The sequence below is a fragment of the Hibiscus syriacus genome, unplaced genomic scaffold (genome assembly GCF_006381635.1).
Source record: "Hibiscus syriacus cultivar Baekdansim isolate YM2019G1 unplaced genomic scaffold, ASM638163v2 tig00008222_pilon, whole genome shotgun sequence".
Classification (NCBI taxonomy): domain Eukaryota; kingdom Viridiplantae; phylum Streptophyta; class Magnoliopsida; order Malvales; family Malvaceae; genus Hibiscus; species Hibiscus syriacus.
Genome location: NW_024062157.1, coordinates 251,495 through 266,797, shown reverse-complemented (window position 1 = coordinate 266,797; position 15,303 = coordinate 251,495).

Sequence of the window (15,303 nt, the reverse complement as noted above, 5' to 3'; positions counted from 1 at the left end):
TTTTATATGAAAAAGAATTTAAGATTTAAATAAAAGTCCAGTGTATATGATATGAGAGTCAGTGATGCACGAGGTGGAGTGACTATACGATACATGTTTATATGGTATCAATGGTGCAATTCTACGAGGCACTTTCGAGTGTAAGTACATCTATGAGGTACTTTCGAGTGCATACAAGCTTACGCTCGATGAAACTCATATACCTTAGTGGTACATAAGGTGGAGTGTATCGGGTACCTTTGGGTACATATGTACTGGGCACTAATGTGCCATACTGTTAAATGTTACTACAAGTTTATATTGCATATCACTCATGACTGACTTGGTATCATACGTTTTCATGATTATGCATTGAGCTATAAAATGAAATTTAAGATACAATATAGTAAAAGTGTAATGTCCCAAAATCAGGGCTAGTGACTAAAATGGAAGTTTTGAAACTATGAGGTATGATTTAAAAAGATTAAAAATTTAGGGACTTATTTGGAAATATTTTGTGAAGCATTTTTGGTAACTATTAAATGAAGTAAAGGGTAAAATGGTCATTTAGCTAGGAAAGATTTTTATTTTTCCCTTTTTAAGTGGTGACCCACGTGGAAATGGAAGGAAGGCAAAGTTAGCTTCTAGAGTTCTCTTCTTCTTCTTCCTTCCTCATACGTGAGAGCCATTGAGAAAGCTAAGTTTCTTGTTAAGTGATTATTTCTTGGATTTGAGTTAGGTTTAGGTTCCTTAGATGACACTTAAGCTTAAGGAAAGCTAAAGTTACCTTAAAATTCAAAGATAAGAGAGTTAAGAAGGATTAAAGAAAAGAATGGAATAAATGAAATCTTGGAAGAAGGTTAGTAAATGAAGTCTGAGTGTGGAATTGACTTGTCATCAACTTAATTAAGAAAAATGAAGTGATAGAATTGAATTTAGAACATATTGAAAATTTTGTATGATTATTGATTTTCATATGGAGAATGGAATTTTGAGGTTAAAGATGTATTGAATGAGTAGAAATTAGTTTAAGTATGTGTACTTGAGTTAAGAGTATGGAAGGGATTAAAACATGAAGTGTTTTAACTAATAAGAGTGAATTTTCGGGCTTAAAAAGGAAAAATATGGGCAAGAGGTATCGGTACTGCTTCATCAGGTACCGATACCTCAAGAGTAAAAATTGTAAAGGCATTCAAAGGGTATCGATACATGGGAAGAACAGTATTGATACCCTGTGGAAGAGGTATCAATACCTATGTGGAGGGTATCAATACAGGGGGAACATCGAAGCTAATTTTGGTATCGATACTTGGGTAGGGTATCGATAACCTAGCATAGAAGTATCAGTACCGTGAGGGTGGTACCGGTACCACTAAAGTTTGAAAGTTGAAATTGGAGTTTTAATTGGTTTATATTGATATGAATCATATCAAGTAGTTTGAATTTTGTCATTCATTAAATCATGTATTTGTGTAGATATTGATCGAGAGCAACGTTCGAACAAGTTTACAAGAAATAGTCATCAAGAAGAGATAAAGGATCGGTATTGACTAGTGAGGCCAGGTGAGTGCACATTATTTTAGTATATGATGTTTAATGGGAAATAAGACTTGCGACAAGTCTATTTCCAATTGTAAAATGTATGAATTTATAGATAGAAGTATGTGTTTGCCATGATTTATATATATGTGCATGAGTTTATGTGTTGACATGTTATTATATAAGTTACATGATTAGTATAAATACATGATAGTGTGATAAGTCATGTGAACAATACACATGATCTATATGATTATATAAGAATATGAAATAAACTACGTGATAAGGACATAAGGAATGAGATGAAACGTGACATAAGCTATAAGCTAAAGAATCATTTGATATAAATATATGTTAACATAAGATAATCAAGTATAAGTTAGATTATATAGTATAAATGATTATACAAGAAAGGTTATGAGACTTTATGAGAGTAATATGACAAGAAGTTATAAGAGCATATGTTTATGAGAAGATATAAGAGCAAGTTATAAGCCATGTGATATGTGATTTATATGAAAATGATCTACGTGTATATGTGAATATGTGATATATATATGATATACGGGAAACATATGTGAACAAGAGATGAAAATGATATACATGTTATATGAACACAAGAGAAGTGTTATAAAATAAGTGACATATGAATATGAAATCACATGAACAGTGATATGTACATGTGAATATGTGAAATGATAAATAATAATGCCCATGTTATGTGTCATGAGGGCTAGAGGTATAGTTGGCATGCCAAGAGTTGAGGGTTACCTATGTCCTTCGGGATATATAAACAGGATTACCTATGTCCTTCGGGACATATGGACAGGTTACCTATGTTCTTCGGAATATATGGATAGGTCCTTCGGACATTTTTACGCGGTCCTCCGGGATAAAAATATATGCCCCTAGTGGGACCTTATACGAGTTGTGGTGACAGCATATGTGCACAACCTCAATGTACTCACATACCTTAAGTTTTCAGTAATGTACATATGCTAATAAAAGATAATATACATAAACTCGATGTGATGATGTGTTGAGTTTTGTGTGAAGTGGTATACGTGATATATGATGTGCATACATATAATTGTCATATGAATGGTTATATGATATTTGTATTAAGTTAATATATGAAATATGTTACATAAACATATATGATGATATGTACATATTTGTTAATAATGTTAGGTACAAGAGCTCATGATTAAGAGATATGATTGTTAATCATACGAATAATGATAAGATTAATAATAAGAATAATGAAATAATATGTATATGTATGTGATTATGTTTTGATGCATAATGCATTCTATAGTTTATGAGGATTATATGAAGTGTGCATAGTAGGAACTAGTAATGGTATGTCATAGTACATTTATTTATGCCTCACTAAGTCATCGACTTAGCGTGTAAGTGTTTTACACGTAGGTTCAGGGGAGTGAGAAGAGATGCTAAGAGGAGCAAGATAGGTCAGATTCTCCTTTTCACTGACCATATCAGAATTCTATTGAAGTATATGTATTTTGTTATATAGAACATAGTTAGCATGTAATCTAAACATTTGAATTGTATAAGCTCTGATATGTTGTGTAAAGCAAATGTTTTTAAATTAATGGAAATTATTTATTTTCCTGAATTATGGATTTAAATTCTTACCAATTTGTAAAGAAAAAATTTTGAAAAAAATCAATGTGACACCTTGAACTCTGATTCGGGTCAGATACGGGTTGGGTGTTACATTTATTGTTATCAGAGCTAAGGTTTAGCCGATTCTATGCTTAACCGAAGTTAAACGAGTTTTAAAATGTGTACATGCCAACATAAAGTGAAAATTTCTGATATGATAGTGTAAGGAGTGTGATGTCTTGCTAATAGAATTAGATTGTTACGTTATAATAGAAATATAATAATGAGAGTTTCGAAATAAAGTGAAAAGGTGATAGACCTTATGGTGGTAGCAATTCACCTGCTCTGGCCAGGCAGGATAAAGAGCAGACACCTCAAGAAGTGCCTCATAAGATCAAAGGTTGATTTCAGAAAGTTGAAGTCATATCAGAATAATGATAGAAGGTCTTCATTGTTTTGAATCAGAAAAGTGATATGGAATAGTTTTGTTATTTCGTGGATAAGATAGAATATAGTGAACAATTATCACCATAAGAATGTTAAAGAGTCTCCATTGCTCTGAAGTAGAGAAGTTAGATGAAGTAGTTTAGTTATTAAACGGATGAGTTGAAGTATAATGAACATATGTTATCATGAGAATGATAGAAAATTTAGTGATGTGGTTATTAGTTTAGAAAAGTTAGAGAATAACTATTCGGTGATACGTTTATCAGATATATAAAGTCAGAGCTATGAGTTTGAAACAGGGGAATCATAATGTGTATGGATAAGAGTGCGATTTGATAAGTTGAGTGAATATTTGTTAAACTACTTTAAATGAAAATGATGTATGCAAGTGGTTTGTGGAGGAATTGTGCTCAGAGTAAAAGGATGTTATTGGTGTTGAAATCATTCCCTTTTCAAGAAATAGTTAATTGTACTAAAGTTCTAGAGAGCGCATAATGATTAAGAGAACTGGTATATTATAAAGATTAGCTCTATTAAAGAGAGATGTAAATTTTGGGTTTCAAATACAATCATGATTGGAATTAGTAACATTCCATATTAAAAGATCAAGTCAGAAACGCTTGAGTAGTAGGATCTGATACTGGAAGATAAAGTAAAGAGTTAAGAATAAAGATGAAGTTAAGTGGTGGATTGGATTGGTAGTTCTGTTAGAAATTATGCAAATTGAATAAGAAGAAGTATCTAAAATGGATTAAGTAATGTGGATATTATTTTGAAAGAGTTTAATAATGTGTACATCAGTGATTAGTTTATAAGACAAAGGAAGTTGGAATGTTGAGTTTGAGCAAAGGAAATTGCATAGTGTATGAGAAATGATGTGGATTTTATAAGATAAGTAATTTATTGATAGGTTAATTCTGATTAAAAAGAATGTATATAACTGTTCAATGAAGGTTTACGTTCCAGATTGGAAGAACTAGTATTGATTAATAAAGTTATGTGATAGTAAGTGTATTTGAGTTAAAGAATTAGTAGATGATATCCAGGTAAATTAATCAAGTATGGAGTGGATTTAGGTATGGTTGTATATTGTAATTATATGAATGCGATGTAGTAAAGGAGATAAGGATTCGTATGATAAGGGGAGTTAAGGATTGATAAAAAGTTTAAGATGATGGAAAAAGGAATATGTGTCTTGTGATTCGAGCAAGGATTTTATAAAGAAAAATATTTGTACAGGTAGTGTTAACTTTTAGAATTATGAGAATACGATAAAGATTAGTGATCAGGATAGTTATAAGTGATACGAAAAGAGTATATAAGTGAAAGAAAATATATGATTCATGTTACAAGGAAATTTTGATTCCTGAAAGAATAGTTAGATAGAAAATTTAAGATGGAGTATGACAAAGGTTATATTGAGGCATAAAATTTTAAGTTTGACTAGAAGTAAAAAAGGTATGTCATGTAGTACAAAAGGTAGTTGAAGAAATGAAGTGATGAAAGCCAAGTTTGTTAATGATAACACAAAAGATTAAGGTGAGGAGACAGCATGAGAATATGAATAGGATATGTGTAGAAAGTATCTTCATCTATTAGTGCAACAAAAATTCGAGGACGAATTTTCTTAAAAAGGAGGGGAGATTTGTAATGTCCCAAAATCAGGGCTAGTGACTAAAATGGAAGTTTTGAAACTGTGAGGTATGATTTAAAAAGATAAAAAAGTTCAGGGACTTATTTAGAAATATTTTGTGAATGATTGTTGGTAATTATTAAATGAATAAAAGGGTAAAATGGTCATTTAGCAAGGAAATATTTTTATTTTTCCCTTTTTACGGGAGTGAGCCACGTGGAAATAGAACGAAGGCAAAGTTAGCTTTCAGAGTTCTCTTCTTCTTCTTCCTCTTCTTCTTCTTCTTCCTTCCTCCTGCGTGAGAGCCATTGGGAAAGGTAAGTTTCTTGTTAAGTGATTATTTCTTGGATTTGAGTTAGGTTTAGGTTCCTTAGATGACACTTAAGCTTAAGGAAAACTAAAGTTACCTTAAAATTCAAAGATAAGAGAGTTAAGAAGGATTAAAGTAAAGAAGGGAATAAATGAAATCTTGGAAGAAGATTAGTAAATAAAGTTCGAGTCTGGAATTGACTTGTCATCAACTTTATTAAGAAAAATGAAGTGATAGAATTGAATTTAGAACATATTGAAAATTTTGTATGATTATTGATTTTCATATGAAGAATAGAATTTTGAGGTTAAAGATGTATTGAATGAGTAGAAATTTGTTTAAGTAAGTGTACTTGAGTTAAGAGTATAAAAGGGATTAAAATATGAAGTGTTTTAGCTAATAAGAGTGAATTTTCGGGCTTAAAAATGAAAATCTGGGCAAGGGGTATCGGTATTGCTTCATCAGGTACCGATACCTCAAGAGTAAAAATTGTAAAGGCATTCAAAGGGAATCGATACATGGGAAGAACAGTATCGATACCCTATGGAAGAGGTATCAATATCTATGTGGAGGGTATCAATACAGGGGGAACATCGAAGTTAATTTTGGTATCTATACCTAGCATAGAGGTATCGGTACCGTGAAGGTAGTACCGGTACCACTAAAGTTTGAAAGTTGAAATTGGAGCTTTAATTGGTTTATATTGATATAAATTATATCAAGTAATTTGAATCTCGTCATTCATTAAACCACGTATTTATGTAGATATCGATCGAGAGCAACGTTCGAACAAGTTTACAAGAAAAAGTCACCAAGAAGAGATAAAGGATCGGTATTTACTAGTGAGGCCAGGTGAGTACACATAAGGAATGAGATGAAACGTGACATAAGCTATAAGCTAAAGAATCATTTGATATAAATATATGTTAACATAAGATAATCAAGTATAAGTTAGATTATATAGTATAAATGATTATACAAGAACGGTTATGAGACTTTATGAGAGTAATATGACAAGAAGTTATAAGAGCATATGTTTATGAGAAGATATAAGAGCAGGTTATAAGCCATGTGATATGTGATTTATATGAGAATGATCTACGTGTATATGTGAATATATGATATATATGATATACGGGAAACATATGTGAACAAGAGATGGAAATGATATACATGTTATATGAACACATGAGAAGTGTTATAAGATAAGTGACATATGAATATGAAATCATATGAATAGTGATATCTACATGTGAATATGTGAAATGATAAATAATAATGCCCATGTTATGTGTCATGAGGGCTAGAGGTATAGTTGGCATGCCAAGGTTCTTCAGGACATTTCTACGCGGTCCTCTGGGACAAATTTATATGCCCCTAGTGGGACCTTATACGAGCTGTGGTGACAGCATATATGCACAACCTAAATGTACTCACATACCTTATGTTCTCAATAATGTACATAAGCTAATAAAAGATAATATACATAAACTCGATGTGATGATTTGTTGAGTTTTGTGTGAAGTGGTATATGTGATATATGATGTGCATACATATAATTGTCATATGAATGGTTATAAAATATTTGTATTAAGTTAATATATGAAATATGTTACAGAATCATATATGATGATATGTACATATTTGTTAATAATGTTAGGTACAAGAGCTCATGATTAAGAGATATGATTGTTAATCATACGAATAATGATAAGATTAATAATAAGAATAATGAAATAATTTGTATATGTATGTGATTATGTTTTGATGCATAATGCATTCTATAGTTTATGAGGATTATATGAAGTGTGCATAGTAGGAACTAGTAATGGTATGTCATAGTACATTTATTTATGCCTCACTAAGTCATCAACTTAGCGTGTAAGTGTTTCACACGTATGTTCTGGGGAGTGAGAAGAGATGCGAAGAGGAGCAAGACAGGTCAGATTCTCCTTTTCACCGACCATATCAGAAATCTATTGAAGTATATGTATTTTGTTATATAGAACATAGTTGGCATGACATTTGAATTGTATAAGCTCTGATAGGTTGTGTAAAACAAATGTTTTTAAATTAATGGAAATTATTTATTTTCCTGAATTATGGATTTAAATTATTACCAATTTGTAAAGAAAACATTTTGAAAAAATCAATGTGACACCTCGGACTCGGATTCGGGTCATATACGGGTTAAGGTGTTACATTTAATGGTATCAGAGCTAAAGTTTAGCCGATTCTATGCTTAAACCGAAGTTAAACGAGTTTTAAAATGTGTACATGCCAACATAAAGTGAAAATTTCTGATATGATAGTGTAAGGAGTGTGATGTCTTACTAATAGAATTAGATTGTTACGTTATAATAGAAATATGATAATGAGAGTTTCGAAATAAAGTGAGGAGGTGATAGACCTGATGGTGGTAGCAATTCACCTACCCTGGCCAGGCAGGATGAAGAGCGGACACCTCAAGAAGTGTCTCATAAGATCAAAGGTTGATTTGAGAAAGTTGAAGTCATATCAATATAGTGATAGAAGGTCTTCATTGTTTTGAATCAGAAAAGTGATATGGAATAGTTTTGTTATTTCATGGATTAGATAGAATATAGTGAACAATTGTCACCATAAGAATGTTAAAGAGTCTCCACTGCGCTGAAGTAAAGAAGTTAGATGAAGTAGTTTAGTTATTATACGGATAAGTTGAAGTATAATGAACATATGTTATCATGAGAATGATAGAAAATTCAGTGATGTGGTTATTAGTTTAGAAAAGTTATAGAATAAGTATTCGGTGATACATTTATTAGATATATAAAGCCAGAGCTATGAGTTTGAAACAGGGGAATCCTAATGTGTATGGATAAAAGTGCGATTTGATAAGTTGAGTGAATATTTGTTAAACTACTTTAAATGAAAATAATGTATGCAAGTGGTTTGTGGAGGAATTGTGCTCAGAGTAAAAGGATGTTATTGGTGTTGAAATCATTCCCTTTTCAAGAAATAGTTAATTGTGCTAAAGTTCTAGAGAACGCAGAATGATTAAGAGAACTGGTATTTTATAAAGATTAGCACTATTAAAGATAGACATAAATTTTGGGTTTCAAATACAATCATGATTGGAATTAGTAGCATTCCATGTTAAAAGATCAAGTCAGAAACGCTTGAGTAGTAGGATCTGATACTGGAAGATAAAGTAAAGAGTTAAGAATAAAGATGAAGTTAAGTGGTGGATTGGATTGGAAGTTCTGTTCGAAATTATGCAAATTGAATAAGAAGAAGTATCTAAAATGGATTAAGTAATGTGGATATTATTTTGAAAAAGTTTAATAATGTGTACATCAGTGATTAGTTTATAAGACAAAGGAAGTTGGAATGTTGAGTTTGAGCAAAGGAAATTGCATAGTGTATGAGAAAGGATGTGGATTTTATAAGTTAAGTAATTTATTGATAGGTTAATTCCAATTGAAAAGATTGTATATAACTGTTCAATGAAGGTTTACGTTCCAGATTGGAAGAACTAGTATTGATTAATAAAGTTATGTGATAGTAAGTGTATTTGAGTTAAAGAATTAATAGATGATATCCAGGTAAATTAATCAAGTATGGAGTGGATTTAGGTATGGTTGTATATTGTAATTATATGAATGCGATGTAGTAAAGGAGATAAGGATTCGTATGATAAGGGGAGTTAAGGATTGATAGAAAGTTTAAGATGATGGAAAAAGGAATATGTGTCTTGTGATTCGAGCAAGGATTTTATAAAGAAAAAGATTTGTACAGGTAGTGTTAACTTTTAGAATTATGAGAATACGATAAATATTAGTGATCAGGGATAGTTATAAGTGATACGAAAAGAGTATATAAGTGTGAAAGAAAAGATATGATTCATGTTACAAGGAAATTTTGATTCCTGAAAGAATAGTTAGATAGAAAATTTAAGATGGAGTATGACAAAGGTTATATTGAGGCATAAAATTTTAAGTTTGACTAGAAGTAAAAAAGGTATGTCATGTAGTACAAAAGGTAGTTGAAGAAATGAAGTGATGAAAGCCAAGTTTGTTAATGATAACACAAAAGATTAAGGTGAGGAGACAGCATGAGAATATGAATAGGATATGTGTATACAATATCTTCATCTATTAGTGCAACAAAAATTCAAGGACGAATTTTCTTTAAAATGAGGGGAGATTTGTAATGTCCCAAAATCAAGGCAGTGACTAAAATGGAAGTTTTGAAACTGTGAGGTATGATTTGAAAAGATTGAAAAGTTTAAGGACTTATTTGGAAATATTTTGTGAATGATTGTTGGTAATTATTAAATAAATTAAATAGTAAAATGGTCATTTAGCAAGGAAATATTTTTATTTTTCCCATTTTACGGGAGTAAGCCACGTGGAAATGGAAGGAATACAAAGTTAGCTTCTAGAGTTCTCTTCTTCTTCTTCTTCTTCCTTCCTCCTACGTGAAAGCCATTGGGAAAAGTAAGTTTCTAGTTAAGTGATTATTTCTTGGATTTGAGTTAGGTTTAGGTTCCTTAGATGATACTCGAGTTTAAAGAAAGCTTAAGTTACCTTAAAATTCAAAGATAAGAGAGTTAAGAATGATTAAAGAAAAGAATGAAATAAATTAAATCTTGGAAGAAGGTTAGAAAATGAAGTTTGAGTCTGGAATTGACTTGTCATCAACTTAATTAATAAAAATGAAGTGATATAATTAAATTTTGAACATATTGAAAATTTCGTATGATTATTGATTTTCATATGGAGAATGGAATTTTGAGGTTAAAGATGTATTAAATAAGTAGAAATTGGTTTAAGTATGTGTACTTGAGTTAAGAGTATGAAAGGGATTAAAACATGAAGTGTTTTGGCTAATAAGAGTGAATTTTCGGGCTTAAAAATGGAAATCTGGGCAAGAGGTATCGGTACTACTTCATCAGGTACCGATACTTCAAGAGTAAAAATTGCAAAGGCATTCAAAGGGTATCGATACCTGGGAAGAACAATATAGATACCCTATGGAAGAGGTATCGATACCTATGTGGAGGGTATCGATATAGGGGAACATCGAAGCTAATTTTGGTATCGATACCTGGGTAGGGTATCAATACCCTAGCGTAGAGGTATCGATACCGTAAGGGTCGTACCAATACCACTAAAGTTGTAAAGTTGAAATTGGAGTTTTAATTGGTTTATATTGATATGAATCATATCAAGTAGTTTGAATCTCGTTATTCATTAAATCGCGTATTTGTGTAGATATCGATTGAGAGCAACGTTCGAACAAGTTTACAAGAAATAGTCATCAAGAAGAGATAAAGGATCGGTATTGACTAGTGAGGCCAGGTGAGTGCACATTATTTAGTATATGATGTTTAATGGGAAATAAGACTTGGGACGAGTCTATTTCTAATAGTAAAATGCATGAATTCATAGATAGAAGTATGTGTTTGCTATGATTTATATGTGTGCATGAGTTTATGTGTTGACATGTTATTATGTAAGTTACATGATTAGTATAAATACATGTTAGTGTGATAAGTCATGTGAATAGTACAAATGATCTATATGATTATATAAGAATATTAAATAAACTACGTGATAAGGACATAAGGAATGAGATGAAACGTATCATTTGATATAAATATATATTAATATAAGATAATCAAGTATAAGTTAGATTATATGGTATAAATGATTATACAAGAAAGGTTATTAGAATTTATGAGAGTAATATGACAAGAAGTTATAAGAGCATATATTTATGAGAAGATATAAGAGCAAGTTATAAGCCATGTGATATGTGATTTATATGAAAATGATCTACGTGTATATATGAATATGTGATATATATAATATACGGGAAACATATGTGAACAAGAGATGGAAATGATATACATGTTATATGAACACATGAGAAGTGTTATATGATAAGTGACATATGGATATGAAATCATATGAATAGTGGTATGTACATGTGAATATGTGAAATGATAAATAATAATGCCTATGTTATGTGTCATGAGGGCTAGAGGTATAGTTGGCATGCCAAGAGTCGAGGGTTACCTATGTCCTTCGGGACATATGGACAGGATTACCTATGTCCTTTGGGACATATGGACAGGTTACCTATGTTCTTCGGAACATATGGATAGGTCCTTCGGGACATTTCTACGCGGTCTTCGAGGAAAAATTTATATGCTCCTAGTGGGACCTTATACGAGTTGTGGTGACAGCATATGTGCACAACCTTAATCTACTCACATACCTTAAGTTCTCAGTAATGTACATACGCTAATAAAAGATAATATACATAAACTCGATGTGATGATGTGTTGAGTTTTGTGTGAAGTGGTATATGTGATATATGATGTGCATACATATAGTTGTCATATGAATGGTTATATGATATTTGTATTAAGTTAATATATGAAATATGTTACAGAAACATATATGATGATATGTACATATTTGGTTAATAATGTTAGGTACAATAGCTCATGATTAAGAGATATGATTGTTAATCATACGAATAATGAAAAGATTAATAATAAGAATAATGAAATAATTTGTATATGTATGTGATTATGTTTTGATGCATAATGCATTCTATAGTTTATGAGGATTTTATGAAGTGTGCATAGTAGGAACTAGTAATGGTATGTCATAGTACATTTATTTATGTCTCACTAAGTCATCGACTTAGCGTGTGAGTGTTTCACACGTAGGTTCTGGGGAGCGAGAAGAGACGCTAAGAGGAGTAAGACAGGTCAGATTCTCCTTTCCACTGACTAGATCAGAAATCTATTGAAGTTTATGTATTTTGTTATATATAACATAGTTGGCATGTAATCTAAACATTTGAATTGCATAGGTTCTGATAGGTTGTGTAAAGCAAATGTTTTTAAATTAATTGAAAATATTTATTTTCTTGAATTATGGATTTAAATTCTTACCAATTTGTAAAGAAAATGTTTTGAAAAAATCAATGTGACACATCGGACTCGGATACGGGTTGGGGTGTTACAAAAAGATATTGTACAAAGAATGGTACAGTAAAAGTAACATTATAAAAAAAAAGGAGCACTATAGAAAATTGAAACAGTATAAGAAAAGAAATTGTCCAGGAAGAAAAGTCAATACTTGTTTGATTATTATGTTTTTCAATAAAGATTTATATAAAGTTTGATTTAACATTGAATAATTATATATAAAAAGTTAAAATATAAATTATTCGTATATGAAAGGATTTAGACAAATATTATTTAATTAATGGGCATATATTATGTTTTCATATGATGTTTTATACTAAGGTGTATATGTTACATAATACTTGTTAGGCGATTTAAAAGGTGCGAGCTAAATAGGTTGAATACTAAAGTAGATTTTGTGAATAACAGCGAATTCATTAAATATGTTTGAAAAGAACGAAGAAGAATTAATAAATATAATATTGGACTAGGATGATGCGAATGATAAATGTATAATACATTATCAAGAAGAAATTAGTAACTGACATAGCATGATAAATATTATATTAATTAATATTTCCTAGAGTTATATAATGGTTGTGTAATCTATGTTGTGGGTAAATTGAGGGCATACCATATATATACTTAAGAAAATTTACATACATGATGTGAAACTATAATAATAGTTGTTGTCTGAGAGTGGTTGCATGGAGGTAGATGACAACTAAATTTTTTTTTTTTAAATACACAGACTACAGACATTATAAATATAATGAGATAAAAGATATTATAAGAATTATAAAATTTAAATAAAATAGTATGAGAAATAAAGAGACGTGAAAATATGATAAGTTGTTAAATGATTATGTATGAATTTAGTAATAAATTATGTTAAAAAGATTAATCAGATGATTTTTAAAATTAAACTGATTAGTTGCTATTTGAAAATCAGATGTGAAATGTAAATTTAAGTATTGCATAATGATATTTTGCGATAAAATAGTTTTAAAGAAATTGTTAAATATGGAATTTTATAGGAAATAAAATTTTACCCACTATCAAATAGTAACTATTAAAAAGAAATATGTGACATCCTTAACTTGTATTTTGATATGAATGCAGGTTAAGGGTGTTACAAAGAACTAGTGGCATAATTTTATCATCTCTAGACGTATAAACAAATAGGTTGATGAACTCTAAATGAACATGTTGGCTAATATACAAACAAACATGTTCACGAATATTAAAAGAACATGTTGTGAGCATATAAACGAACATGTTTGCGAACGTAATCGAACTGAACACGAATATATTAAAAAACATAAAATTAAAAATTTAAGGCAAAAGGGTGCCTAAGGCCCTTGTACTTTTCCATAAAAATCAATGTGGCTCTCAATTTTTATTTGCACTCAATGTGGCCCTCGAACTAAGAAAAAGAACACAATGTGACCGTTTGACCAACGGTTTCTGTCGTTGACAATTACGATGCTAATGTGGCACTTCACGGCGTAGACATGGCATTCCAAGGTGACCACGGTGCTGACATGGTAGTTAACCAGGGATAGTAACGTGGCTGATGGGCTAAATTGATTTTTTTCAAGCTAGAGGGCCAAATTGATTTTTTTAAAAAGTTCAATGACTTATTTGATTTTTTTAAAAGTAAAAATATTTTAAATTTAAAATACTATAAATATATGTTAAGCCCTTTAGTCTTTTAATTTTTATTGTTAGCCCCTCTCAAAATTTGATTCTTTCACTTAAGGATTTTGTTTTCATCACTTTTGGTATTAGTATCATTATTTTGTAACACATAATAATGTTAGCAAGTATGGTAGAGCATAGAAATTCTAGAGTTAGTTGCAAATTTTAATATATCTAAAAAAATTAGTATTAATTTGTTATGATATTAAAAAAATATTTATGAATTAATAAATATGTGATTAAAATAATATAAATTTGATTGGATGAGAATTATTTGTAATGCAATATAAATAATTGTTGAGAACTCATTTTATCCATACTAGTATGGAGATTTTACTCTTATTTTTAAATGATGTATTTTTTATTCTCGTATATTTGATATTATATTTTATTTTTACTTTTTACTCATGTTTAATTTTTCTTAATTATATAGTAAATATTTATTAATTTAAATATTTTTATTTAACAAATAATACTACGAATTAATGATATATTTATATTTAACTTTTGATATTTTAATATTTTTAATTTAAAATATTTTATTTTTAAAAAAATAAATAAGCCCTTAAACTTTAAAAAAAATGACCCTCGAATTTGAAAAAAAAAATTAGTCCATTTACCATGTCACTAGCCACAGTGGACTGACTTGTCAGCACTGTAGTTGGTCAAATAACCACATTAGGTTCTTTTTATAAATTCGAGTACTATATTGAGTGCAAAAAAAATCAAGAACCATATTATTTTTTTAGAAAAATAAATAGACATCAGTTACCCATCTAAGAAAATTTAAATAAACAAGCATAAAATATAAATAGTTTTAAAATAAATAAATATAAATACAATGTTATTCATTCCAATATAATAAAATCGGATAAGAGTGAGCCAAAATTCAACAAACATGGTAACTTAAAACCAGAAATGAACCGCGTGCGATCGTCAAAACTTCCCATTTCACACTCGTGCCATTGCTTCAAAGTATTATATCCGTCACCTAACCTAACTCGCAGCTTCTCCAACACATTTCACGTGTGCACATTGTGCCAAGTGCCAACTCCAAACCCATACTTCTTTCTTTTTAAAGATAAATCAACAACAACA